This window comes from Aotus nancymaae, unplaced genomic scaffold, assembly GCF_030222135.1.
Source record: "Aotus nancymaae isolate 86718 unplaced genomic scaffold, 86718_ANA_hifiasm-v0.15.2.pri h1tg000021l, whole genome shotgun sequence".
Lineage (NCBI taxonomy): Eukaryota > Metazoa > Chordata > Mammalia > Primates > Aotidae > Aotus > Aotus nancymaae.
In genome coordinates this window covers 131,051-147,982 of record NW_026988433.1, presented here as the reverse complement: position 1 = coordinate 147,982, position 16,932 = coordinate 131,051, and the positions used below count along the sequence as shown (strand labels likewise).

General features: G+C 42.3%; 1 protein-coding gene and 1 non-coding gene across 5 annotated transcripts in view; one reads left to right on the top strand and one right to left on the bottom strand.

The window, feature by feature from the left end:
- Positions 1-1,398: 1,398 nt before the first annotated feature.
- LOC105732890 (uncharacterized) lies at positions 1,399-6,087 on the bottom strand. The gene is made up of 2 exons (XR_010343778.1): positions 5,828-6,087; positions 1,399-5,012 (listed from the first exon to the last, which is right to left on the bottom strand). It is a non-coding gene; the product is annotated as an uncharacterized LOC105732890 (transcript).
- Positions 6,088-12,116: 6,029 nt separating this feature from the next.
- ZNF10 (zinc finger protein 10) overlaps positions 12,117-16,932 on the top strand; it is a 43,110-nt gene continuing 38,294 nt past the window's right edge. For 2 of the 4 annotated variants that reach the window (XR_010343777.1, XM_064379498.1), the window contains exon 1: positions 12,128-12,461. The gene's annotated coding sequence lies outside the window, so the exon portion shown is untranslated. Of the gene's footprint in view, positions 12,462-16,932 lie in introns of all 4 variants that reach the window. The other 2 variants (XM_064379501.1, XM_064379502.1) reach the window with 2 other exon arrangements.

The following is a 16,932-nucleotide window of genomic DNA, read 5'->3' as shown; positions in this document are numbered from 1 at the left end:
ATCCTCAATTATTTCCCTGAACATTTCCTTGAATTAAACTTGGCTGTTACCTGGGGAAGAAAAAACACCTATCTGACAATAATCACATCAAAGGGGGGCTTATTCCCATGTACTCCACGTATCTATAGGTTAGAAAGTAGGATCAGTATCTTCCTTGCTCCCCAACATTGCTTCTAACCATTGTAGCCTTGTAAAAACCCCTCCTTCCTTTGAGGTTCATAACATCTAGTTATACCACTTTCTCCCTCCTGTTTCTGGCTTTTATTTAAATGGCCTCTCCTCATTCACTTAGACTTTGCTAGTTGCTTTGGTGCCTTCTCCACTGATGGCCCTATTGATAACTTCAAAGGACTTTCAAATATATAGAGATGTTCTTCACTAAAACCTCCCTCCAGTATTTCATCCACCTTACTCTTAGCAGACAACCTTACCATGAAACCTATAATCCCATGTGTATTTTTTTTGGCCAGGAACAGTAGAAATGGCATCTCTTGGCTACAAAGAGGCTGGGATAAGTAGTTTTGTAGCTAGATACGATACTACTGTTAGCAAAACTGAAGACTTATTCATAAAGAATACAAATATAAATATTTGGTTAGTAATTAGCAGTGGCTCCCACATAGTAGCTCTTAGGAAACACAAAACAGCATTATACAGTTCACATATTTTGACCGCTGCTCAGTGAACTTAGGTGTATGTAAACAAACAGGTAATTTAAACCAACCCATCAATTTCTCCTTTACTCCTGAGGCAACGGTGGGAGTATCCCTCCTCCCGATGGCAAATACCAATCCTTTTGTTTGTGCTCTAAACATCTCCATAACATTCACAGAAACTTATATTAAACTTTATTAAGCTGCATGTTAAACCTCACCATACTACATGTATCACACTAGGATTTGAACATGTTCTAGTTTTTTATATTTTAAATGTATTATCTCTTTACTCCAAATTTCTCTCCAGCTACTACCCTTTCTCCTATTATTCAAACTTGTCTACATCCAGTCTTTACTTCTTTGCCCTTTATAGATTCCCAGTCTAGCACCCATCTCCAACATACCACTATGTTATTTCCAACTACAATCACAAATGTTTATAGACTATAACAGGCTCTGTGAAGGTAAGAATGACGTCTAAAAAGGTAAACATATACAAGCCATCTTCACGTCTGTATGTGTTTACCTTCTTAGACTTCATCTAATTTGATCCCTAAGTAACACTGAAAATAGTTAACTTCACCTTTTTTTTTTTTGAGAAGGAGTCTTGCTGTGTCACCAGGCTGGAGTGCAGTGGTGTGATCTCGGCTCACTGCAACCTCCGCCTCCTGTTCAAGCGATTCCCCTCCCTCAGCCTCCCAAGTAGCTGGGACTACGGGCATGTGCCACCACGCCTGGCTAATTTTTGTATTTTAGTAGAGACAGGGTTTCATCATGTTGGCCAGGATGTTCTTGATCTCCTGACCTCATGATCCACCTGCTTTGCCCTCCCAAAGCGCTGGGATTATGGGCGTGAACTACCGTGCCCAGCCAACTTCACCTTCCTCTTTAAAACTCCTTTGTCTTGGTTCAGTGAAACTCCATTCTTCGTGTTTTCCTCTTATCTCTCTACTATGGTTCCTTTAAATGTATGTCTTCAGGCTAGGTCAGACGTTCTCTTTTCATTCTTATTCACCGTCACAAAGCCTGTTATAGTCTGTTTACTAATGTCACTAAAATTTATATCTCTATCTAGACAGCTCCTCAGGCCTAGAATTGAGCACCAACCTCTTCACCTGGATCTCTCACAATCCTCTGAAGTTAATACGAATCAACTACTGCCTCTTTCTTCCACCAAATGCCGTCCTTTCCGTATGTTGTTTACTAACAAATTAGAACTAACCTGGTCAGAATCTGCAAGACCAACCAGCAAAATCTCATGCTTTATTTAGCATTTAAAATTGGTAACCTCCCCTCTATCTGAAAACTTTCTGTAGCTCCAATGCTGAAATGTTGGAATAATCTTTCTGCTGCCCTACACACTTGCTTTCAGTGGTCTTGGCTCTACCTTCATCTGTTACCGAAGCACAAAAGTTCTGTCAACGTTCCTTTTCTATACTCTTTTTTTTTCCTATGTTCCTCTTCAAATGTATACATCCAACATAAAACAGTTAACTCTATATACCTGTTTTTTTTTCCTCTACAATATGGTGACTGCCTTGACTGCATTTATGTACTGCTTAAAAAAAAATCAGTTAACGGCCAGGCATGGTGACTCAAGCCTGTAATCCTAGCACTTTGGGAGGCAAAGGCAGGAGGACTGCTTGAGCCCGGGAGTTTGAGACCAGCCTGTAGAGACAGGAAGAGCCCGTCTCTACAAAATATATTTTTTAAAATTAGCGAGGCAGGGTGGCATGCATTTGTGATCCCAACTATTGAGGAGGGATCACTTGAGCCCGGGAGGTTGAGGCTGCAATGAGCTGTGACCACACCACTGCGCTGCAGCCTGACAGAGACCCTGTCTGAAAAACTGAAAAAAAGAAAAAAGTCAATTAATATATATTTTCTCCCATAGAAACGTGTCCGATACAAGCAGTGCAGGGCTGGTACAACTATTTAAAGATTTCTTTGAGGAACAAGGTTCTCTTTCTTCTACTTCATCCTTAGGCCACAGTTGTCACTCTCATGGCCACGAGATAGCTCTTTCAGCAGCTCTAGGAATGGCAAATTCATAGGGAAAAAGGTAAAGTGCAAAAAGTAGAGGACAAGATAGACAGTTCTGCTCCCAGTGATGTCAGTCTATTTCTGAATCAGCAGGAATGAATGACATGGCTACCCTTGGTTACAAGAGGTCAAATAAGAATTCTATAACCAGAGATCTTGTTGTTCTTGACTAAAATGGAATTCGTAAGTAAGGAAAGATGAGCTCAGTGTTTGGTTGGCTACCAGCAATAGCAGCCTCACTGGGCCATACAACAACTTTCACAAAAACACTAACAAAGCAGTAAAATGTAGTCCAGATGCTCCAGAAACGATGGAATTAACTTAGAAACCAACAATAAAAAGATAACTGAAAATATACATACCTCATATATTAAAACACCTGATTCTAGATAGCCATGGATCAAAAAAGTCATTACACAGTATTTATAGAACAAGGTATTATATTATGAAAGATTTATAACTTTAAATGGTTATTCTAGAGAACAAAGACTAAGACAAGGAGATTGGAATCTACCTTAAGACCATGAAAACAGCACTTCCACATTCATAACACTTACAGGATCTCTCTCCCAGTATGAACTCTCTTGTGTGTAATAAGTGAAGAGCTCTGACTGAAAGCTTTTCCACACTGAATACATTCATAGGGTTTCTCTCCGGTGTGAACTCTCACATGTCTCCTAAGGGAAGACGAAACACTGAAGGCTTTCCTACATTCCTTACATTCATAGGGTTTCTCTCCGGTGTGAGTTCTTACGTGCATTCTAAGGGACGAGAGCCCACTGAAAACTTTCCCACAGTCGCTGCACTCATAAAGATTCTCTCCAGTGTGAATTTTCTTATGAACTTTAAGGTGAGAGCTCGTGTTGAAGGCTTTTCCGCACTCACCGCATTCATAGAGCTTTTCACCAGTGTGTATTCTTTTGTGCACTATAAGGTAAGAGCTTGTGCCAAAGGATTTTCCACACTGATTACATTCATAAGGTTTCTCTCCAGTGTGAGTTCTCACATGAGCATTAAGGGATGTTTTTTGACTGAAAGCTTTTCCACATTGATTACATTCATAGGGTTTCTCTCCAGTGTGAGTTCTTAAATGTCTCCTTAAAGTTGAGGAATCACTGAACACTTTACTGCATTCTTTACATTCATACTGTTTCTCACCCATGTGACTTTTCTTGTGTAAAATAAGATTAGAAATCCTTTTGAAGGCTTTTCCACATTGATTACATTCATGTTTCTTTTCCATATGAGTTTGTCCTTGTTTCTTAAGGGATGACGGATGACACAGGGTTTTGTTTTTATTACATTCACAAGAATTCTGTTCCGTATGCAAATTGTTAGGTAGAGTAAACATATCATGCTTGAAGTGCATTCCATGTTTAGAATATGTGTACTCTTTTTGTACTGTTTGATTTCTCTGAAGATGCCATAGCTTTGTATCATATTCATGACTTTCATAGAGCTTCTCACCTACAGAGTTTTTCACATAAATGTTTATGATTGAATTGTGTTTCAAACATCCAATCTCTGAGTAACAGTTTTGACAATGTTTACTGGTGAAAATGCACGGTGAAAAAATAAGTTTTGATCGATGTTTAGAGTTTTCCTCTAATTCATGATAGTCACAGAATAGCTCCTGAGATACTGTTTCCTTTGGGGCATATGTCACTTGCCTCCAATGTCCCCCAGGAATCTTATGCTGTTTTCTGATCTTATACTGTTTTCTGATCTTATGAGAGGACTCCCAGTCTTCTCTTAATGTGGAGGACCAATTATCCATTGTAAATTTTATTTTCACTGCATTGAATGGTTCCTCTCCCAAAATATTCTGCATAGTTGATTCTTTGGTTTTAGGTTGAATCTTCTGATCTGGACAGATGCCTTGGGGATTTCTCTTTTTCATATTCCTTATCTCTTCTTGATGCAATGGGGAGATCACAGTATGCCTGCACAATTGATATTCCACGGAGGTGAGATTTCGATAGTTTTCCAGCATCACATCTTTGTATAGACTTCTTTGAGCAGAATCCAGCATTATCCACTCCTCCTGAGTGAACTCCACAGCTACATCTTTGAAGGTCATTGGTTCCTGTAACCAGGTTGTCAGAAATACAGCAATCATCCTTTCCTCTTCAGCATTTCTAAGATGGAAATAAGCAGAGTCCTGTTTAGGCAAAGCCCATGTGGAGGATAGGTCAATAACTGCCATTTTGTGAGTACATAAGCCTATATAAAAGAGGAGAGAGGTTGGTATGTTTCTGTTCTTGTTTCTCCAATTCAGTCACAGGACGGATGCATTTTCACCAGGAGTTCTCCCTGTAGCCAAAGAAGCAGGTTCAGGTAAAAGAGAGCTGGAAACAGGGTCCCATTTGGTGAAAGGTGAATACAAAATTGTAGAGCCTCCCCATTATCTCTCAGCAAGGTCTAACCAGCTTAAAATCTTTACTGGGATTTGTATGGACATGTAATATAACCATCCTTACCCACTTTAAGAAATACCATCCTGATTCTTTGTACTGGCTTCTCCTGCAGACCACTTTCAGATCTGGGTGGCTGGAGCATGAGTTATTTTAAAAAATTAAAACTAAAGAGAACCAACCAGTTAATGCATGACTGCTCAATTAAATTTAATGGACAATTTGCTACTTTTTAAAGTTAACTTTTTGAGACAGAAAAAATAATTTCCCTATGAAACACACCTGTTTTATAACTTATTTACAAGGATAACCTTACAGTTTGCCTTGTGGTAAAAGATGTTAAGAATTGTACTGCAGGTTTAATCCTTCAATCCTCATAGTTTTATTTCTTTTCTAGCTAGAGGACTAATTACAGACACTAAACAACTTTATGAAACAACAGGAAAAAATATTTGAATAAATGGCGAGATTCACTAGGTGAATCACCATGGGATTTTGTTTAATTTATACAGTTAACATGGATTTCCTGAAATGTAGTTTTTATATTTAATAAATACTATCAAGACAAATGGCTTTCTGTTTGGAAAAAACATCTCTTGCATTCACAAATTTCAGATGGATTGAAGATATGCATGTGTGTCTAACAGGAATTCCAGAGGAAAAGAATAAAGGGAAAAGAAAAGAAGCAATGTGAGATATAATGATTGTTTTTACCCCAAGCTGAAAGGATACGTAAGTCCTTGATTTGAAAGCCGACATCAGCCACCAGCTACACTGAAGGTAAACTGTAGAATATAAAGAATCATGTGTGAAACTTTAAAGTTACTGAAGAGAAAAGGCTACTTATCTACAAAGGAATATAAATTATATTGACTACAGACTTCTCAGATGCAAAGACAGAGGCCAAGAGGGCCATAAAATATCTTCAAGTACTAAAGAAAAACAACCACCTAGAATTCAATCGTATGCTAAAGAGTGAGAGCAATATAAAAGGCATCTAGGCTGGGCACGGTGGCTCAGGCCTATACTCAGCACTTTGGGAGGCTGAGGCGGGTGGATCACCTGAGGTCAGGAGTTCAAGACCAGCCTGGCCAACATGGTGAAACCCTGTCTCTACTAAAAATACAAAAAATTAGCTGGGCGTGGTGGCAGGCACCTGTAATCCCAGCTACTTGGGAAGCTGAGGCACGAGAATCGAGAATTGCTTGAACCTGGGAGGTGGAGGTTGCAGTGAGCTGAGATCCTGCCATTGCACTCCAGCCCGGGCAACAAAAGCAAAACTCCATCTCAAAAAAAAAAAAAAAAGGCATCTAAATGGGTGTGTGTGTTTATCACTCAAGGTAGTTCCTTAAGGAACCACGAAAAGGATGTAAACTGAGCTCAGCAGAAAGCAGTGGGGCGTTCAGAGGAAGCGATGTAAGAAACAAAACAAACTTCAAAGCAGCAATAGCATCTTCAAAAGAGCACATGATCAGAGAAATTGTAATTAAAACAACATGGAGATAGAGTTTTTCTATGGAAAAACCAGACAGACTTCAAACAGTATGAATCAAAGAAATCAACTTTTAAAATTTATGAGAAAACAGAAAAATCGTAACACTGCCAATATAGTTATTATTTACCTATTTTTTTGGAGATAGGGTCTCACCATGTTGCCCAGGCTGATCTTGAAATCCCGGCTTCAGTGAGCCTCCACCTTGGCCTCTTAGCCTCCTGGATGCCTGCGACTACAGGTACACACCAACCCCCTCCCCCAGCTTTTGCCTGTAAATTTGATGTAAAGGAATTATAAATTTTGTAGGTGTGAGAATATCCTACTTACGATTTTTTTTTTGTTATGGAGTCTCACTTTGTCACCCAGGCTGGAGTGCAGTGGTATGATCTCAGCTCACTGCAACCTTCACCTCCCAGGTTCAAGCAATTCTTCTGCCTCAGCCTCCCAAGTAGCTGGGACGTCAGGCATGCACCACCATGCCCAGCTAATTTTTGTATTTTTAGTAGAGATGGGGTTTCACCATATTGGCCAGGATGGTTTCGAACTGCTGACCTCGTGATCTGACTGTCTCAGTCTCCCAAAGTGCTGAGCTTACAGGCGTGAGCCAGCACACCTGGGCCATGATTTTTAAAGGAGTACTTAACATTCAGAGATACATTTGGAAATGTTTACAAATAATACATAATGTCCACGATTTGCCTCAAAATTGAATTATGGTGCCTTTTTCACAAGATGGCACTGATGGCAAAGAAGGAAACTCCTGCCTCTCTTAAGGCTGAAGCCAAAGCAAAGGCTGTGAAGGCCAAAAAGGCCGTGGTGAAAGCCACAAAAAAAAAAAAAAGAAGATCTGCATGTCACTCATCTTCTAGCAGCCCAGACACTGAGACTCTGGAGGCAGCCCACATATCTTCGCAAGAGCATCCTCAGTAGAAGCAAGACTGACCACCATGCTGTCATCAAATTCCTATTGACTACTGAGTCTTCCATGAAGAATAGAGAAGATAACACACTTGTGCTCACTGTGGATCTTAAAGCCAACAAGCGACAGGTCAACAAGCCTTCACAGTCTTATGAAGAAGCTCTATGACACTGATGTGGCCAATGTCCACACCTTGATCAGGCCTGATGAACAAAAGAAGGCATATGTTTGACTGGCTCCTGGTTACCATGCTCTGGATGTTGTCAACAAAATTGGGATAAACTAAGTCCGGATGGCTAATTCTAAATATGTATATCTTCTCACCAGAAAAAAAAAAAAATTGGATGATAGGTACACGATACTATATTTTTGTATGTGTTTGAAAACTTCATAATTTAAAAAATAATCAGAGAGATATTTCCTATATGAAATAAGAACAGAACTCTATGGATTTTTTTGTTTAATTTCCCAGGAAATTAAAAATTATAATTTAAAAACTCCCCCAAAAGGTACAAGGGTTAAAAGATAAACTTAAGGAACTTTTCTAGAAAGCTGATCTTGACTGGGCACAATGGCTCACGCCTGTAATCCCAACACTCTGGGAGGCTGAGGTGGGTGAATCATTTGAGGTCAGAAGTCCAAGACCAGCCTGGCCAACATAGCGAAACCCCGTCTCAGCTAAAAATACACATACACACACACACACACACACACAGAAAAAGCCGGATGTGTTGGTGCACACCTGTAGTCCCAGAAGCAGGAGAATCGCTTGAACCAAAGAGGCAGAGGCTGCAGTGAGGTCAGACGTTCCACTGCACTCCAGCCTGGGCAACAGAATGAGACTCTAAAAAAAATAAATAAATAAGGCCAGGCGCAGTGGCTCATGCCATAATCCCAGCACCCTGGGAGGCCGAGGCAGGCGGATCACCCAAGGTCAGGAGTTTGCGACTAGTCTGGCCAACATGGTTAAACACTGTCTCTCCTAAAAATACAAAAATTAGCCAGTTGTAGTGGGGGGCATCTGTAATCCCAGCTACCCGGGAGGCTGAGGCAGGAGAACTGCTTTGAGCCCAGGGGGCAGAGGTGGCAGTGTGCCAAGATTGCGCCACTGCACTCCAGCCTGGGCAACAAGAGTGAGACTCTGTCTCAAAAATAAAAATAAATAAAGCTGATCTAAAAGAAAAAGAGTAAGTGAAAAAAGACAACTATATGAGCAATTTTAATGTCTAACTCCAGATTATTCAGAGTTCCAGAAAGAAAAAATGGGAGGAAGAAAGAAACACATACAGGGAAACTTCTTAATCTCAAAAAAAAAAAAAAATCACAGTATCTAAGAACTGATCCATCAAAGCAAGTATTTCTTTAAGTAATTAGAACACATATCATCATGACATTTTTGCATACCAAAGAACTCCAAGAGATGATACACAGATTACGTATAAAGGAACATTAAGAGACATGAAATAGACCTCTCAACAGCAGCAGCAACTGGAAAGTAGGTTCCTATTGAGATTTGTATGCTAGGCGAAAACGCCACACAAACCTGGGGACAAAGTAATTTCTAATCATTTCTACAACTTTAATATACGTAGATCATATGGACCCTTCTTCAAGGAAGTAAGAAGATTACAATGCACCAAACAGGAATAGAAATACTTTACAGGAAGCAGGAGCTCTAACAGAGAGGTGAGATGAGGACACTGCTGAGGGTAAAAGGGAAGCCCAATGATATGCCAGTGTGCTGCACGCCTACAGAGTAACTCATCGTTCTAGATTGCAGGGGGGTGTCCAGGCAAAGAGAGAAGTGATAAGACTGTATTACAGATTAGACCTCGAGGAAAATGGAACCAAAGGACATTTTACATAGGTTTCAGAAAAACTAAGCAAATGAATAAAAAAGGCAGTCATTAAAAACCAGAAAGATACACCTTGTACAAGAGAGAAACATTATGGCTCACTACTAAGGACTACATAGTCATCAAATAAAAACACTGAACATATTTATCCAAAATTTGTGGGAGAACTAATTATATTTGTAAAATAATTACACTGTGACTTAAGGATGTGGAAAGAAGACAGTGAAAGTTCTTATTTAACATGATAAAAATTTTAAAATAATGTCTCAAATTGGTGAATAAAAAAATAGTGACAGGAGTTCGAAGCCAGAACTGCTTAAATATTTCCAAGTGGTTGCCACTAGGAAGAGAAGGCGTTAGGGTCTTTCATGTTTTTATTATGAGTCTTTTAACATATTCAGCTCTTATAAGTGTATACGCGCAGCCTGGCGCAGTGGCTCACGCCTGTAATCTCAGTACTTTGAAAGGCCGAGGCAGGCGGATCACGAGGCCAGGAGATGGAGACCATCCCGGAGAACTTGGTGAAACTCCGTCTGTACTAAAAATACAAAAAAAATTAACTAGGCGTGGTGGCACACGCCTGTAATCCCTGCTACTCGGGAGGCTGAGTCAGGAGAACTGCTTGAACCCAGGAGGAGGAGACGGCAGTGAGCCAAGATCGCGCCACTGCACTACAGCCTGGGTGACAGTGCGAGACTATGTCACAAAAAAACAAAAAAATTATACATACATTTCTTGGAGGACAAATACAGAGAAATAAATTAATTACACGGTCAAATCAAGAAGCGAAGCAGATGACCGGGCGCGGAGGCTCAAGCCTTTAATGCTAGTACTTTGGGAGGCTGAGGTGGGCGGAATGCCTGAGCTCAGGAGTTCCAGACCAGCCTGAGCAACACGGTTAAACTCCATCTCTACCCCCCCCAAAAAAAAAAAATATATATATATATTAACCAGGCGTGGCAGCGTACACCTATAGTCCCAGGTATTCGGGAGGCTGAGGCAGGAGAATGGCTTGAACCCAGGAGGCAGCATAAGTTGCAATGAGCCGAGATCATGCCTTTGCACTCCAGCCTGGGCGACAGGGCCAGAGTCCGTCTCCAAAAAACAAACAAACAAACAAACAAAGCACCATTAGCCGGGCGTGGTGGCAAGCGCCTATAATCCCCGGTACTGGGGAGGCAGAGGCACGCGTGGCGGAGGCTGCAGGGAGCCGAGATCGTGCCACTTCACTCCAGCCTGGGTGAAACAGCGAAACTCTGTCTCGGAAAAAAACAGTAAGTAGAAAATAGAAACAAACTGAAAGAAAATTTAAAAATTAAGAGCAAAACTTACTGTAACCGGACCCCTTCACCCAAAAAAGGTCAGACCAAAACAAAACAACAACAACAAAACCCAAATTTACATCTTTGTAAAGACTAATGTACACTGACACCTTATAGGAGTAATCAAGAAAAAAAGGCCTAGATAATTAGGTTCAAAAAACAACTACAATTACAGCAGCTATTTTAAAATATTTAAAGTAGTAATTTTTAAAATCACCATAAAATTACTTATAGTGATAAAATAGCAAGGTCAATTTTATGCCAACAAATAGAAAAATTAGATTTAAAAAAGATTAAAAACAATTATCCAGGAAAAGGCACCTAAAACTGTCTCAATACGAACTAAAAAACCTAATCAATGAGACTTTTAAAAAATTGAGTCAGAAGTTAAATACGTACTGGAAATTCTAAGACCAAAGGTTCTGCAAGTAAATTTGACCAAACTTTCGAGAGCAGGGCGGGGGACAGTGGTGGGGGGGGAACCGTTTTACAGAATAGATGAGAGACTGTGCGGTCCAAATCATTCATCAACCTTGTAAAATCCCGTTCATATAACGGGCAAGGGCAGTACACCTACTGCGACAGGTGAAAAGCAGACCAACTACGGCTGTGACTCAACCCGTTACTAGAGTTAGAAACTCGAGGAGGCTGCTGGACAGCGAGGCGTGCACGCTCGGCGCCCCCGTGTTGCTCAGAGAAGGAGGCAAACGCGCGCCCCCAGCCCCCCGGTGCTCACCGCGTGCCACCCGGAGCCAACCCGGGACCCCTCCTCCCGCGCGCCCCTGTTCCCCACTCGCTTCCCGCGCGCCACTGGCACCCGGTAAAGGGCCCCTCCTCCCTCAAGGGCCTCTCCCGCGGCCCAGACTCCGGTGAAGCAACCCCTGCTCGCAGGAGAACTCGGCGGGCGAGGCTGAGCACACGAGCGACTCGTCCCGGGTGAAAGAGCCACCGCCCCGCACGCTCACCGGTCATCTCCGCCTGCCTGCAGGTGTCGGCGGGCTGGACCGAGGGGGACGCGGGGCCGGACTACATTTCCCAGGAGCCCGCGCGCCGCCCCGCGGAGGAGCCTGGGCTGTGCTGTCAAGGCTGAAGTCCCGCAGTGTCCGGCACGGAGGGTCCGTTGGGGCGCCAGCGAGGGGTCGCCGGTTGTAGGGACCCAGGGCGCGCGCCTGACGGGCTGGCGGGGGGCCGGTGCGCGGACCGAACGCGGGGCCGGGGCGCATGCGTAACGGTGTGTGTGGGGTCGTGCGTGCGCGTACGTGCGCGCGCGCGCGGCAGGGCGGGCGCAGGAGTGGTCGGGCCGCGGCGGGTCGCGTGCGCGTGCGTGACGTCAGGCGGGGCGGAGGGGGCGCCGCCGCGCGGGGCCGGCCTCGGCCTCGGCTCTGACGCTGCTCTTCGCGCGGCGCTGGTGAATGGAGCCGCGTTCTCTGTTTTGCAGTTGCTGCTGCTTTGTGACGGGATCGCTTTCTCCCGTCGAACCTTCTAGTCACTTGTTGCAGGTACATGCGGACGCGCTGAATTTTGCGTTTGCCTCGATCGGGCGCGTGTGGAGCTCTTTAGTTGTGTTGCCGTGTGTTGGCTTCGCTTTTCTAGGTGGACCGTAATTTTGTCAATGAAAAATTTTAACGGTGTCCGTCCCCCCTGGCGTGAGTCGCTCTCGTTCCCTCGCGCGGCCCCGGCGTTCACGGCGGACGTTCTCGTTCCGTGGAGAAAAGCGGCCGCACCTGGAGATTGACTGGAGTGGGCGGCGGCGGTGGTGGTGAGTTGGAAGCAGATATTTTGAGTGATGGAAGGCACGGTTTCTTCCACTCTTCCTTCCGTTTTCCCCCCCAGCGGGGATAGGCGCTCGGAACGTTGCGTTTGGCCTTTCTGTCGTCTGCTGAAATGGTGAAGCCGGTGTGTGTGTGGTCTTTTAAAAACAAATAGCTCCTAGCTTCCTCATCTTCAGTTTTGTTTTTTAATCAGATAGGTTAACTGGAGGTATGTTTGTATGTTTAATCTACTTTTTTTATTTTCAGAGACAGATCATAAATTTAATTACTATGTTTTTATTTTCCCGTGACACTAGATTTGTTAATTAAAATTGTATATACGCCATCTGACCCACAGATGAGTACCAAAGGTTAACATCGAGATTGTGTGCGTAGATCCCACCCACAGTGTATGCAGAAGCTGAACAATTTCAACTCTAGCTATACATTATTAGCAGAAAGAGATTGTTAATTAAAAAAAGTAAAAGTAAAAGAGAAGGCAGGATGTCACCCGGAAGGGCAGCCAGCGAGTGTTACTAGGTTAGAGACTACTGCAGCTGACTCTCCCAGACCGGGTAGCACACCTCCTCCCTACCCCCGTTAAAATCACCTCAACACGGACTTTTCACTTACGACATAACTGATCGCTTCTGTTTTATTAAAATTGTCCCTCCATGCAGAGCCCTCCTGGATGGTACTGCTGCCTCTTCTGGAAAATCACATTTGTTTTTTCATTGTTTCTCTCAGCACACATTTCTTTAGCTCTTAGCATCTGCCAGTCACAAGGGCAGAGATTTGAGATACACATTGTGTGCTTATCAGTATTTTATAGAAGCGCTGTCTGGAAATTCTACTTAGGCCAGTATTTAAGTTGATAGGAGGCTTACCTTCTGTAAAAGAGATTACAAAATTATCCTTATTAAGTAATAAGTTGCCAAAATGAGAAGAGATTCAATTATTAGCAATAATTTGTAGTAAGCTGACTGACATATATAAGCGAACAGATTAATTTACTGTCCTCAACAAGTTAGCACATGCTTCTATTTTTAAAAAGTCTTCAAAATGAGAAGGAAACAATTTTAGCTAGAAATTATTTGAGAAAATGTCAAAATCTTACTAGGCAATGTAGAAGAATAAAGGATGAGTAAGAATAAGAACAGTTCTGTTTATAGATTATATCCAGTTGTCAAGAAAATCTGAGAATTTTTCTTTTTCTTTTTCTTTTTCTTTTGAGATGGAGTTTTGCTCTTGTTGCCCAGGCTGGAGTGCAGTGGCGCAATCTCAAGGTCACTGCAATCTCCGCCTCCCGGATTCAAGCAATTCTCCCGCCTCAGCCTCCCTAGTACCTGGGATTACAGGTGCCCGCCACCATACCCAGCTAATTTTTTGTATTTTTTGTAAAGACGGGGTTTCACCATGTTAGCCAGACTGGTCTCAAACTCCTGACCTCAGGTGGTCCACTCGCCTTTGCCTCCCAAGATGCTGGGATTACAGGCATGAGCTACAACAGCGGGCCAAGAAAATCTGACCTTTTTTTTAAAGAACACCCAGGTAGCTTGTTCTTTCCTTTATAGCTTTGTGCTTCCTTTTTTTTTTCCTTTTTCTTTCTTTTTTTTTTTTTTGTAAGATGGAGTCTTGCTCTGTTGCTGAAACTGGAGTACAGTGGTGCAATCTTGGCTCACTGCAGCCTCTGCCTCCCAGGTTCCAGTGATTCTCCTGCCTCAGCCTCCCGAGGAGCTGGGATTACAGGCACACGCTACACGCTACCATGCCCAGCCAATTTTTGTAATTTTAGTTGAGACAGGGTTTCACCACATTGGCCAGACTGGTCTTGAACTCCTGACCTCAGGCGATCCGCCCACCTTGGCCTCCCAAACTGCTGAGATTACAGGCGTGAGCTACTGCACCCGGCTTATATCTTCATGCTTCTTTAAAGTGGCTTGGAAGTGGCTCATTTCTCCAGTTTCTGTTAAAGGAGGAAAAGGTTTTGTTAAAAAGGCTTCTAGAGATAGGTTTCCTTGATTTTTATCAAATAATAATTCAGACACCAAAGCTTTGATAGCATATAGTTAAATAACATTTTAGGTTTTTTAAAAAACATTATTTTGCTGAGCGTGGTAGCTCATGCCTGTAATCCCAGCAGTTTGGGGGACCGATGTGGGTGGATCACCTGAGGTAGGGAGTTCAAGACCACCCTCACCAAAATGGAGAAACCCTGTCTGTAACTAAAAAAACAAAATTAGCCAGGTGTGGTGGCACATGCCTGTAATCCCAGCTACTCAGAAGGCTGAGGCAAGAGAATCGCTTGAACCCAGGAGGCGGAGGTTGCAGTGAGCTGAGATGTCGCCACTGCACTCCAGCCTGGGCAACAAGAGCAAAACTCCGTCTCAAAAGAAAAAAAAAAAGACCAAAAAACAAAAAACATTATTTTAAGGAAAAAGAAGTTTTTTATTGTTAATAGCTCTGTTGTGCCTACAAGACTGTTTTACTTTCATCAGCAATACTCTTTCTAGCATGTCTCATGTCAGCCAGGGCTTTTAATTCTTCTGGCCATGAAGCAAGCTTGGAGCTAGGTGTGATATAGGCCACCTTTGTCTATATATGTGCCTCTTTGACTCGTAATGAATACCCGAGAGCATTATTTTTGCCTCTTTCCACACAGTATCTCCTTGCTGCCTCATCCTGTCATTTCCTGTTCAGTATTTTATTATGAAAAATGCTGAGCATGCAGCTAAATTAAGTTTGCAGCGAATACTTAGAAACCTTCCCGTCTAGACTCTACCATTAATATTTTACTAACCCTAATTTTAACACATACCCATCTGTCTTCTGTCTTATCCATCAGTTTGTTGTGTTTTTTTATTTATTTCAAGGTAAATTGACATGGGGTACATTTTCCCTAAAAATGTCAGAATACGTGTGTATTATTAACTAGAATTCTATATTTGTTTAGGTTTTTCTTTTGATGTAAAATTTACATGAAAAGTGCAAATCTTAAGTGTACATTTGCTGAGTTTTGACATGCAGAATCTTTGCCTTTTGTATCTTTAAATACGTCTTTGCCATGTCTGTTGGCAACTGAGTTAACTTTGTGGCTGCTGGGTCTTTTTTGCTGATCATACCTTGCCCTTTGCTGAAGCAAATACGGGTAAACCTGTTCAGAACTTGAAAAGACCCTTTTCTCTTTACTAATGAACATGTTCTCGATGTTCCCAAGTGAAATGTTGTTCCTGACCAGGTCATGCCTGTCACTGTGAGTGCTGGTTAAGTGTAGACAGATGTCAGAGTGAAGGAATATGAAGTACTAAGCACCTTGCTAGCCTCTTGCCAGGGTGTAGAATGAGATTGTCCTCATTGTCAAGTGGTTCACTATCTCGTAAGGGAGACAGACAAATTTTGGTACCGTAAGGCAGTGTTGAAGTGCTCGAATAGGGCACGGGCAGAGTGCTTCGTGTTTACTGACGACGGAACTGCTGATTCTCTCTGGGACAGTGGGAAGGCTTCACTTCACAACAAAGATGGCATTAAAGTGATCCATAGAGAGTGTGGGGCAAGTGTAGTGGGAGTTAAATTGAAAGGCGTCCAGAGTGTAGCTGTGAAACCTGTACACCGAGTGGTTCGATTGGAGCTGTGCTTTGGAACTGCTTGTGCCTCAGATAGTAACTTTCATAGCTTCCCGCTGACACTTAAAGCTTCTTTTCGGCCCATCTCTGCCCTTGAGGCAGACAAAATAATGGCTCCCCAGAGATATCCCAGCACCTGGGAATATTTTACCTTATATCGCAAAATAGAATTTGCAGGTATGATTCAGTTAAGGTCTTCAAGGCGGGGAGAGATTACCCTGGATTATTTCTTTTCTTTTTTTTTTTTTGAAAGGAAGAAAGAAAAAGAATGAAGAAGAGGAAGAAAAAGGAAGAGAAAGAGAGGGAGAGAGAATGGGAGTATTGCTTTCTTGCCCAGGCTAGAATGCAGTTTAGTAATGGGTATTGAAAACCTCTTCTATACCAATAATTATACTTGATGTAAACAGGAAGGAACAAGGGAAGAAGATAACAAACGAGCAGCCAACCAATATTTCATTTAAACCTATGAAATGCTATGCGATTACTGAGGAGTGATTTACTTCCAATTATGTAGTCACTTATGGAATAGGTGTGAGGTGGTAATGTGTGTTTTGTGTATTTGAAGTGGAGAGTTCTATAAATGTTTATTAAGTTTACTTGTTCCGGGTCTGAGTTCAAGTCCTGGATGTCCTTGTTAATTTTCTATCTCGTTGATCTATAGAATCGTTAGCTCTTCTTGTTGCATTGATCCTTTTGCCATTATGTAATGTCATTCCTCGCCTCTTTTGCTGTTTGTTGCTTTAAAAGTCTACTTTATCAGAGGCGAGAATTGCATCTCCTGCTTTTTGTTTATTTGTTTATTTTTACTCTCTGATTGGTTGATACATCTTCCTCCTTCTCTTTGAGTCTTTGT